The sequence below is a fragment of the Gobius niger genome (genome assembly GCF_951799975.1).
Source record: "Gobius niger genome assembly, chromosome: 4".
Classification (NCBI taxonomy): Eukaryota; Metazoa; Chordata; class Actinopteri; order Gobiiformes; family Gobiidae; genus Gobius; species Gobius niger.
In genome coordinates, this window is record NC_136855.1 from 20,528,854 (window position 1) to 20,541,218 (window position 12,365).

General features: G+C 41.6%; 1 protein-coding gene across 2 annotated transcripts in view; it reads right to left on the minus strand.

Annotated features, from left to right (window-relative positions):
- Positions 1 to 6,743: 6,743 nt before the first annotated feature.
- spata17 (spermatogenesis associated 17) overlaps positions 6,744 to 12,365 on the minus strand; it is a 30,990-nt gene continuing 25,368 nt past the window's right edge. For both annotated transcript variants that reach the window (XM_079554638.1, XM_079554637.1), the window contains exon 10: positions 6,744 to 6,813. The gene's annotated coding sequence lies outside the window, so the exon portion shown is untranslated. The remainder of the gene's footprint in view (positions 6,814 to 12,365) is intronic.

Sequence of the window (12,365 nt, forward strand, 5' to 3'; positions counted from 1 at the left end):
GACGGGGCCTTTCTATGTAGAGTTTGCATGTTCTCCCCGTGTCGTAGATTTCCCCCGCATCCACCAGTTTCCCCTACCTGCCACTAAAACAAGTAGCTGTATGTGCGCATGCGAGAGTGAGAGGTTGATGGTGGTCGGAAGGGCAGATGGCGCAGATTGGCGGTGTTGCTTCCGTCAGTTTATAAAGCGCTTTGCGATCATGTCTGTGAAAGGCGCTATACAAATAAAGTCCTTTCCTTTCCTAAAATAGTGTTTTACCCAAATCTAAAACTAGAGCTAAAACTAGAGAAACACCTCATTTGAAAGCTATGATCTACAAAACTCATCTAAACTGATCTTTTTTGTCACTTTTTTTTCACTCTTTTGTCCATTTTGTCACTCTTGTTGCTTTATGGTTGCATTTTGTCACTCTTCTATTCCTCTTTTCTGGATTTTTTTTTTGGTCACGTTTTTGTCGCTGTTTTGTTGCACCTTCATACTCGTTATGGTCTCATTTTTGTTGCTATTGTGACACTTTTTTCAAGAATCTTTTAGATTTGAGTAAAGCCACTGGAGAAAATGTGCTTGGTTCCAAGTGGGGGTAATACCTAAAAATAGACCTGTGTTTTGTTGTCTATAGATAAAATTACAATTGTAGCTCTGTCTGATGAGGAAAGTGGCTCTTTTGAAGATGATCTTTGCCGACCTCTGACCTGGCTCAAAACCTGGAAAGGCAATTTTATTTTTAACGCATATTTCATGTACGAGCAACTCAATGTGGAAGTGCTATTGAAAACATGAATGTTGAAAAAGAGGCATGCCATCTTCCATTTGTGCAAAACCATACACTAAGGACAATACATCCAATGATCAGATCATGTTTTTCACCACTTGTTCACTGTTCTTCTAGTTGCTCGCTTTTATACTCTCTAACCTCCTTTATTTCTCTCCATCACGCTTCTGTCTCTCTCCAAATCTCTTCAGGTTTGTCTTGAGCTGCAGCATGTGAAATTGACTTGTATAGAGAAGACAAGTATTCGCAGAGGGTTTACTCCATTCAGGGGGAGTTCATTTTATTTGCTCTCACTGCTGTTGGGTCTGACTGTTTGCATGTTAAAGATATCACAGCGAGAGTGTGTGTGTGTATGTGATCATGTGGTATCTCCTCCATTGACACTGTAGACGTGTCACAACCTCACTTTCCATGCATGGTTATATTTGACATATGCTTAACCGGGACCGGGGGGAGTGCTCACAGGCCTGTCTGTGTGAGTGCGTCCCAGAGCAGCGGCCTGAACCAATCCAATGGAGTTGTCCCGGTGTCAGCGAATGACAGCTTCATTATCTGGCAAAAAGTAGGACAAATGGAGGCTAGTGTCTCTATCACACAAGCTATCAAAAAACAAAAATGTCACACACACATATAAACAAAGCAAGGCCGGTTTCTTTTTGTGACTTTTGACAGAGGGGTACTTAGGGGCGCTAATGTCAGTGGCTTGGCTGTTTTATTCTAAATTATTAATGCTTTCTATGATGGGGAGCTGGGCCATGCATGATAGTTTATGAGGTCTCTGTGTGTTAAATAAATGAATAAATCTTTGGAGTTTATTGTTTATCTATCGTCCTTGAGAAAATATGGTAATCAACCAACAAGGGTGTCTCAATTTGTTCTATTTTACTGGTCAGTGTTTGTCGTTCAGCACGGTCCACAATCAAGGTTGTACTCCTGCCTAAGGTTTCAAGTTGTTCAGAGGTTCTCAAAGTACCACATAATAAAATATTTGACCTTTCAAGTATCACTAGGCCTAGATCTAGATCAAATCAGGACTAAAAAGGGTAAAATAGAATCTGAAATGGGACACAAAGCCAGATTAAAGCTCAATTAAATTATCTCCAATAAAAAATGAACCTGAGATTGCAGATGACCCGGTAACACTTTATACAGTACCTTGATATACTGTACGAAATTTAGTACAATGTAATGTGCTCTGGAACAATGTGTAATAACTTGTTACTGTGGGTTAGATACACAATGGAATAATATGTATTAGTAGTTTGGAGTAATAATAATTATTGGAGTAATAAGACATAACTCTAACTCTAACCTTAAACCCTACTTACAAAGTATTAATACAAGTTATTCCATTGTGTATCTAACCCATACATAGGTACAAGTTAGAGCACTTTAGATTGTACTAAATTTAGTTGGTACAATGTATCGAGGTACTGTAAAATAAAGTGATACCGATGTCCCTAAGTACCACCTGTGGTACACAAACCACTGTGTGAGATGATTCTGCAAAAACAGAGGAAATACATAAGTGCAACTATCATAGTGATGTACCAGTACGGTTGTGTATAGGAAAAACTTAGTCCAAGTGTGCAGCTTTTTTCATATTCCAAAAGTGGAATAACTGAGCAAAAATGATCACTTTTATATTGTTTGTTTGTCTTTGTCTTTAACAACACAATGTTTCCCATTGTCCAAAGCTGACCTCAATCAGAGCCTATGTGCTTTCTTGGCTGGCAGCTATAGAATGATGATGTCTAAATGTTGATCAGAAATACTATGTCGGATATGGATTGGGTAAATAACCATGTAGTTGGGATATACTGTATTTTTTGGCACATGTCAAACAGTTGAAGCCCCATACACAGATGCGCTGACAACTCTCTTAGTAACTGGACACCTTAGGGGGCCAGACAGGTGTGACCTACCCCCCATCACCCACTCCTCCCATCTCCATCCCATCTGCAACCTGACATCTGACAGGGCACATCACACCAGGCCAGTCAGTGTGCCACCTATCCCGTAGAAAGGTAGCGCTATGTAAATGACCCCTACACACTATTAGAATAGGATGGACACGCGCACATACACACTTATGTGGGCCTCTAATACAGACGCCCACTCACACAATCCCTCTGCCCTCAGGGTTGGTGGGGTCCCGGCCCCTGTCTGCTGTCTTTGGGTCAGTTTCTCAGACTTCTGACAGGGTCGCTCACCTCTCCTCTCATTATTAACCCGCAGTAAAATGCCGCAAAGCCAAATATGGACGGTCGCTATGTAGAGAAAAGATTGAGATGAACAGTGCTATAGAGAAAGCCCATTCCATTTTGTGACTATGTGTATCCTCTAGGCATCAGCTATCACATTAACAATATGACAGACCGCCCTCAGCCTCTTTCGTTACCTGCCAATCAAGCTCTTATACGCCATTCAACCAACAATACTCCACTTTAGAGAGGAAATAGCACTCAATTACAGTTTTAACATGCTGCGCTTTAGGATACTTTAATGTACGACAGTGAACATTTCTTGGCAATTTGGTAGCTTTGACCCTCATCGCTCCCCAGTGCGGCTCGTGTTTCCCCGGCAGCCATTTTTCCTGTGCCAGGTAACTCTCACTTTAATCTAGTGCTTTTATTATTATGCAAGAAGGGTGCCCTGCAGGAAGAAAACACATTAGGAATACTTGGGGAAAAGGGGAGACATTTTTCAAGTAGCTAGGATTCTTTTTAGGCTTCTGGAAAGTAGGCAAATATATGCAGATTTTGGGAGAAATAGATGTCAAAGAGATCTCTGTCTATATTAGGATTTTTCATTGCTCATATCGTACGACGGACAAAACTGGTTCACACTTGCTGATACATTAAGCAGAAGAAAAACACACAAAACTCATATATTTTGGATAGCTAAATACAAAAGTAGAACAACACTTTTGTATACATTTATATATATTAAAAATAAATAAATAAACGTAGAATAATTAAGCGCAACCATCCGCCATTGGCAAAATAAACCTCCTTGGCCGATGTAATCCATTGTATAAAAACAAGTGCTGTATAAAAATAAATCTCACCTAAGTTCCATCACCGCTCCTGATAGGATTATATTGTTTGTGGAGGTGACAGTGATGAGAGTGCCCTGGACTGTGGTTTCTGCTGAGACACAATAGGATTAAGGCCAACACCTGAACGCATGTGTTTGAACAGAACCAGTGACCAGACGATCCAAATTAAAAATATATAATAATAAAAATAAAAAAAGCTACATTTTTCTTCAGCCTTGCAACTTCTATACAGTATCAATGGTAAGACTGAACATATTATACGACTGTTAAGTTGCTGAGGTTCTGTGCCCTCCAAGTTCAATCAACCTCCCGTCTTCACCAGATGTCTTCCCTCATTTAAACCGTCCCCAACCACTAATGGGATAAGCACAGGTTTCCAGAGGTGTAGCACAGATAATCACAGATATTACAGAAAAAATTAGTGATTATTAAATTAGACGTGTCGTGCATCTAACCCAAACAAACTTTTCAACATAAAAGTGATGCAATCAATTCTACAATTAATGTTTTTTATGACACAAAATATTGTACTTTTTTGATGCCCTCTAATCTTTTTTGTGCTTGTCTTTCTTGTGACTTCCAAAGTTTTAGAAGACTCGGATCAGTTCAGTCTTCTGACCCCTTTCCTTCTTTCACCCCTTTAAAGTGGCTATTGGCACTCACTTTCCTATTGTTTCCTGTCTCTGTCAGCAGGTCCTGTCCATCAATATGCACCTGTCAGTCCTCCCTGTTACAATTGGCATCTGTCAATACAATGTAAAGGCTTGCCAGTCTGTTTATAGGCACCTTTAATACTATGAGCTGCCAATACATAAACACACACCTACACACTGCAGCCAGACATGGTGTAGGAGTCTTTTCATCCTCATCACTGTTATCATCGCTGACGCAGGGAAATTTGCTTTGGTGGGAACAAGATTGGATCAGATGAGGAAACAAAGGCCCACCTTCTGACTATTCAATAACTGGCTGCGCGCACACACACTCACTCAGACCATTGTACTGATCAAGGTCTTAAAGTCAGACAGAAGTCACTGACACTGCTGCCCTCTACTGGAGACCTACAGGACCTTTGGCAATGACATTGAAGTCCCAAGTTGCACACACATTAAAGATGCATGAAATTCAATCATCTGTTCATGTAATCACCCCACCCTCTTTTAGACACGATTTCTGACTTAATCTGCTCTGTCTTTAAAGCAGTTTTCTTTATAAACTGTCCCTCATATGACATTGGGCACGTATAACAGATGCAGTTTTCAGACACTCAGTACTGTAGGAGCGTGTTTGTAGAGTATTTACATTTTATTGCTCACAACTTTATGTGGCATAAATGTCATTTCAGTTCTGATCTACTACCACTGATATACTTTCCCACCGTACACAAGACAGTAGGAACAAATAGCGGAGTATAGCGGATAAGGAAGAAACACATGCAGCTGCACACTGTTACAGTTTCAGTCCTGGCAGGTCGAGTCATTGGCCGCTCCAACTGTTTGCTGAATGTCTTAGTCTTAGCTCCCTTTCACCCTTTATCGTCACATCCAATAAAGCTTAGATACCAAAAGCCTTCAGAATATGCTGCTTTTGACTACATAGGAGTGGTTTAAGATTTTCTCTTACAGACCCCAATTTTATCAGCAAGCGAACAGTCTATATTCCATATTTTATTGCAATTTGAATAGTTGAGCAATAATATATTTATTTTTTCATTATAATTATTTAAAGTTTGGCCCTCTGTTTTCAGAACCTTAGTGTGGAGACTCCTTGTAAAGTTTTGGGGACCCTAATGGGTGCGTCAGTGATTCCAATAGTTTACACAGTGTCACGCATTCAGATAGTCTTTTCAGAATCACACCCACAATATTTTATAAATCTTTTCTGTAGTCCATATTTATATATTATATTGTATAATAATGTATACTACTAAAAAAAATAACACTTGAACAACACATTGAAATATATATAAAGGGTACACTTTACACTTACATTGTGTTGTTCAAGTGTTCCCTTTATTTTTCTGAGAAGTATGTATTATTTGTATTAATACTCTACAATAATAATTTGAGCATTCAGAGAGCAAGCTAAGACTATTGTATCCACTTGAATCTTCAGCGACAGATGCACAAAAAAGAGGAGATCCCCCGGTTTGAGGCTGGAGGCAAATGTGCTGATGATCCTCCAGTATAAATGCCTGCCTGTCAACTTGCACTTCTGTAGCACACGGCGGCGTCCATCCGTATGAGAAATGTGATTACAAACGAGAGTGTGAGTGAGCGAGCGCACTGCCACAGCTGGCATGGCATCTGGCTTGGCATATCGCTGCCCAGCCTCGCCTGCTGCCTGCGCTCTCTAATGTGGCTGTCTACAAGCCCATTAAGAAGCCATTACTAAATGCTCTGTCTCTGAGCCTATTGCACGCCTTATAGCGCAGGCCCATGGGAGCAGCGGCAACGCAGAGACGAGACAGACAGAGGGAATCTCGGAAAAACAGGTGGTGCGAAAATGGAGAGATATGTCGTCAAAGGATTTACATGCAGATTTACTGTTATTGTTTGTTTATGGGGCATAATAGGGTTGGCTGCTGAGTCTTCAGGCTAGCTAACTTTTAGGTTTAGCTTCAGAAACATGGAATACTACCAGACACATCATCCAAAGCCGTTTCAGACACTAGAGGGGCCCAATGCAAGAGGGAATGTTAAGGTTATGTGTGCAAATCCTACATCAAACCCAAAACGCATCAAGGATCAAGTGTTAAAATGACGAAAGCCGTTATTTTGTGCTTGTATAGTTCATTTTATTACATTTATAAGCCTCATATGTTGCCCCCTTCAGCTTGGGGCCCTTTTTCCTGGAAGAACAATTATAGAATACATTTTGGCATCTTCAAATGACTTTATTTGTTTTTCCGCATACAAAGTTACAAAGGATGACAAACATTTTCAAAAATATTGAAGCTGGCAAACTCTGCGGTGAGGATCTGTAGAGGATAAAAAAGAGAGTTAAAAGCATTTGTATGAGCACTCTTTTCAAAATGTCTTTTAAACTAATTTGCACCTCGTCTTTTTCTCTTAACGCCTGAAGACAGTAGGGGTGGGTCATATCGTATTGCAATTTTTTGATATCGTATCGCAATTTTTTGATATCGTGTAATATTTTATATCGTTGTGGAAACGATATAATTTATGTGACGCTCAGCTCCATCAGAGCAGCATGAACACTGACTGTAGAATACGGGGACAGGTGCTTAAAAAGTAAAATGAAATGAAGGATATAAACTGCTTGAGTAGATTATGCTGTTAAAAGTAAATAATAAAAAATCCCTGAATTAATCTTCCCAATAGGCGTATGGCTGGGGTTTTGAAGTAATTTGTCCATTGTCAATTATATTCTCAAATATAGCATTATCGTGATATTTCCTTTTTATATCATGATATAGATTTTTGGCCATATCCTGCCCTAGTAGACAGATAAATAGTGGTCACTGATAACATAAAGGTGCTGTGAAGCCCTGTAGGCCTAATGAAGGGAGAAAATAAGTTGAGACCATTATCCATTTATAGCTTTAATACAAATAAATGTGTGTGCTGTTTTAGTGAAGCCATAAATGTATATTGTGTACATGATCTATGTTGTAGTTCTTCTTGTTGGAGGTAGTATGCATTTGAGGTCTTAACAACTGGTGGGTGAGTCATGTAATCCAGGGCTGAGAGTATGATTGAATAAGTTGCTGCGTCACTCACTCAGAGCATGACAAAACTGACCAATAGGAGGAGTGAGTGTCTAGGTTTGAGCGTAGAGCCAGAAAAGTCACTGAATCACAATAATGTGTGACGACGTCTCCAAATTGCCAGATAATCCTGTCCTATTTTATCATCATATCACTCAGCCCTAACTCATGCTACTGTTTGGTACAATGAGAAGAAACCAGAATAAATACAAAAGCAAAGACGTGCAGATTGTTGCCCTAAAAGAAGTAAACCCACAATCCCCTTGGTGAGATGTAGGCGTTTCAGTAAACCTCATGTGCATTTAAGTTGTAATCTATGTAGCCATTTGTGGTTAAGACATACACTCAGCACAAAAATAAGGAAATGAATGTTTATTGTCATCTATGTAAAGTGGTAAATTGCTTTTTAATGAGTATTTCTGTCACAGGCCCTGAAGCCACCTTGCGCGCAGACACCATTTACCAGCCACACACATGTAACTGTTATGAACTTGTGGGATGCTCTAATAGAGTTTAAAGGGTTTTTCTCCCCTACCTCAGCAATGGAGCGTTACCTGGCTCTCCGTTTGTGTGTGTTTGTGCATGTGTATGGGCTGCTGGAACTAAGCGGGGCTCTTAATCATGCCTGTAACGGCCAACATTACAGCGGGCTAATGATGAATGCCCGAGCCTCTGTGCAAACCCTGACCTCCTTTTCTGCTGCGATGCACAAAAAAGCTCCAACTCTCTCTCCCGCCAAAACACACATCTATTTGTAATTCACACAAGGCCGGCGCGCACAAACAGAGCTATTCGTTCCATAGGTCGCCCTGGGACCACGTTAATGGCCAACCTAGATGTAAAGAGGACACTGCAAATCCAAGCCTGTTTTCCACACTTTAACCGAGGGAGGGCATCCGGGGTAACAGTTTATTATGACAAATCAGTTTACAAATTAAAATAGAGATATGGGGAGCAATAAAAACTTGCTCTGGCATAGAATCACGTTAACAAGGAAGGGGTTTATGCTGCGATGTTGGAAGAGGAAAAAAGTAACATGACGGATAAAAAAAAAAGACAAAAATATTGACAAGGAAACAGAGAGAACATGAAAAAATACAAGCATAAGGCATGAGCTAGAACCTAACAGAGAGATTTATTGCAACAGAGAGTGAGTGAGTAGTTCTAAACGAGTTGAAAGTTTTGATGAAGGACAAACTAATGTCAGGGACTGAGGCTGTGCGGGCTTCCTGCTCCGCGGCTACCACATGTGATCCCGGCTGTCACTCACACTCCATCGCCATGACAATCATCGTAAGGCAGGCGCCTCGGGGCGGGGACAAGCCTGTCCTTGTAATAAACAGAAGCCCTGTGCGATCTGACGCCAACAACTGCTGTAAGAGAGCCCCCCCTCTGCAAAAACTACTTGTATAAAAGAACAGAGAGATCAATTCAGGCTTTTTAGTAACACTAGTATGCTATGCTATTCTGTTGCAAGACTTAATGAGTCTCCTTTAAACTGTGTCACTTTTCATGCTTGTTAATGCACTGATCTTATACTCCTGTTAGCGAGCAGTGCATTGAGATATGATCTGAGTTTGCGACAGTGACGGAGGCGCTTGTGTGTGTGTGCGTGTTACAGTTAGCCACGGGGCAGGGAGCAGGCACTTGTCAGGCTGACGCAGAGATGGCAAACTGGACTGTGATGCCAGGCCTGTGTGACAGCTCCTGCACCGTTCTCACACAGAGGAGCGCACAGCGGAGCCTCCAACCTCCCCTCGGCCGCACTCCAGAGCTGTGAAAGCCGGGACGCGCGCAGAAGGACCAGACTGGTATGCGCTCTCCCTAACTGCGGGCTGATTGGAGCGCGGGTGTGCGTTTGTTTCGAGGTGGTGGGCTGGCGGGGAATGGCGGGTGGGGGTTCAAAGTGTCACATCAATTTGTGGCTATGCTGTTTCTGAAAGAGGCTAACCTCACTGCCACTAAGGCTTAGCCCTGCAGTGAACAGCATTCTGCCAGACAGGACACCGCATGTACACGCGCAGTGGTTTCAGGACACTAACAGATTTGCATTGTATACCAATTAGGCTTCCAACAATAATGAGACAATATTTCATTTAAGTCCTCTCTCAATACTCTTTGTAATATTTGTATATAAACATTACTATTGCTAAGAAGAGCCTATTTACTTTGAAAGCAAGTACAGTAAGTGAACAGAGGGTCCCATTCTCTCATTGTGTTGCTGGATGTTTGTGTTTTATTGACACGAACCCAGAATGCCATTTCGTTGCATATCCATAAAACACTTTCATCACAAATAGTATTTCGGCGACACTGCCCACTGTGCCTCTCAGCCTAGAGCAGTGATGGCCAAGTGAGGAAAAGTTGCTGGTTAAAAACCCCCAAGGGTGACCTGGCCAAGCCCCAGACCACTTTAACCACCCGTCTCCATTAACAGGCCCCTGATATCATTATTCTCTCTGGGGAGCCGGCGTTCTCTAACCAACCATTTACCCTCTCTCTCTCATCTCTCTCTGCTGTGCCACGTTACTCTATGAAAAAAAGACAGCACCAAGAAAAAATATGAGATTGATTTATTTGCTTCAGTGTTCTTTGGGATGGAGCCCTCTCCCTCGCTTTCTCCCTTTTTCCCTTGCTCTCCTTTCTGTGCAAACTGAAACCAATTAGTGAGTAGAGCACTTGTAGCGGGGAATGTAGGGCAAGCGGAGAGTAATAAAAAAGTATTGACTTTTCTGTGACTGTACGCAGCGTGAAAGGGGTGCCGCGGCCTTGTCCGACATGAAAGGAGCTCCATTAATTTCACTTATTTCACCCAGGCCCCTGTCAGGAGGCCCTAATGTGTCCCAGGCACGCTGCTCACATGCAGCCACTCAGACAGTCCACGCAACCCCAGCCTGGTTACCAAATGAGTTTACATTAGAAATCTGAGAGAGAGGGGAGTGCGAGAGAGGAGTAATAATTCCCTAGATGAGGCACAGAGAAAGGCCCTTCATACGTTACTAACTTTGCCCCAGTTTAAAATCTCACTCCAAACATCTAAATCTCATTTACAAGGAGCTTGGCGTTTTCCTTCATTTGACAAAGGTTTTAAATCACCTTTATGCATATACGTGCTTGTGACCAGTACAAACATTGATTTAAATACAGGAAGGGAGTCAGCCTGTCTAATACACAGAGGCAGCTCATTCCACAGTTTGGGACCAACAACAGAAAATGCTGGGTCTCCTCTGAGTTTGCGCTGATTTGTCCGCCGATCGCAGCGAACGTGCAGAGGAGTATGACACGAGCAGGTCGGACAGATAACGCAGAGAATGACCATTGAGGCATATAAACACAAATAAAATAATTTTCAAATCGATTCTGTATTGGACTGGAAGCCAGTGAAGGAAAGATGCCAATGCTGATGCCAATATACAACACTGATATTTTTGGCTAATATTTTTAACAATCAATCAATCAATCAATCAATCAAACTTTATTTATAAAGCGCTTTTCATACCGAAAGGTATCACAAAGTGCTTTACAGATTACAACATTTAAAACAATGCGCCTGGGACAACCTCCCATATATATACATTTTATATATTAGGATTAAATAAATAAATTAGTCAGTTAAAGGCTAAGCTAAAAAGGTGGGTCTTGAGCCTGCTCTTAAAAACATGAACGTTCTCTGCAGCCCTGAGCTCCTCCGGCAGGTCGTTCCAGTGGCGAGGGCTGTAATATTGGAAAGACGCCTCACCATGAGTCTTTTTGTGGACTTTAGGAATAACTAGGACACCCCTGCCGGAGGAGCGAAGGGGCCGTGAAGATTCGTAAGGTAAAAGCAGTTCTGAAAGATAAGAAGGACCAAGACCATTAAGACATATAAAAACAAACCATTAAAAGAACTTTAAAATCGATCCTGAAACACACGGGGAGCCAATGCAGCAATTCTAAAACCGGTGTAATGTGGTCCCGCCTCCTGGTCTTCGTCAGGACACGAGCTGCTGAATTTTGTAAAAGTTGTAGACCTGAGATACTCTTTTTGGGAAGACCAGAAAGCAGGGCATTACAGTAGTCGATACGACTGGTGATAAAAGCATGCATTAGCGTCTCTGTGTTGGCCCGAGAGAGAATGGGGCGGACTCTGGCTATGTTCTTTAGATGGTAAAAGCCTATCTTAGTGATATTCTTAATGTGTGGAATAAACGCCAGCTCAGAGTCAAAGATCACAGCCAGGTTCTTCACCTGTGAGGAAGGATTAATAGACAGTGACTGTAGTTTGGGTAAAAGTCTCTCTCTCTCTGGGCCTCAGGGTCGATGATTAACATTTCAGTTTTGTCCTGGTTAAGCTGGAGAAAGTTTTCTGCCATCCAGAATTTGATATCTAAAATGCTGTTAAAAAGTGCATCAATTGGCCTGGTGTCATCCGGAGACACGGAGATGTATAACTGTGTATCATCAGCATAACTGTGAAAATTGACCCCGTGTCTCCTGATGACATCACATCCAGAAGAACCAACACTGTGACCTTCTGTGAGTTATAATTTAATCTAAAGTCATTCAAAATCTTTAAGAGGGCTGTCTCGGTGCTGTGGTTTACCCTAAAGCCGGACTGGAATTTCTCAAGGACATTTTGTGCAGTAATAAAATCATTAAGTTGGATAAAGACAAGTTTTTCTAAGATTTTGCTTAAAAATGGTTAGTTGGATACTGGTCTGAAATTGTCAAAATCTTTACAGTCCAAATTGCTCTTCTTCAACAGGGGCCTCACCACCACCCCTTTAAACGCAGCCGGGAAGACCCCCGTCTGAAGAGAGCAA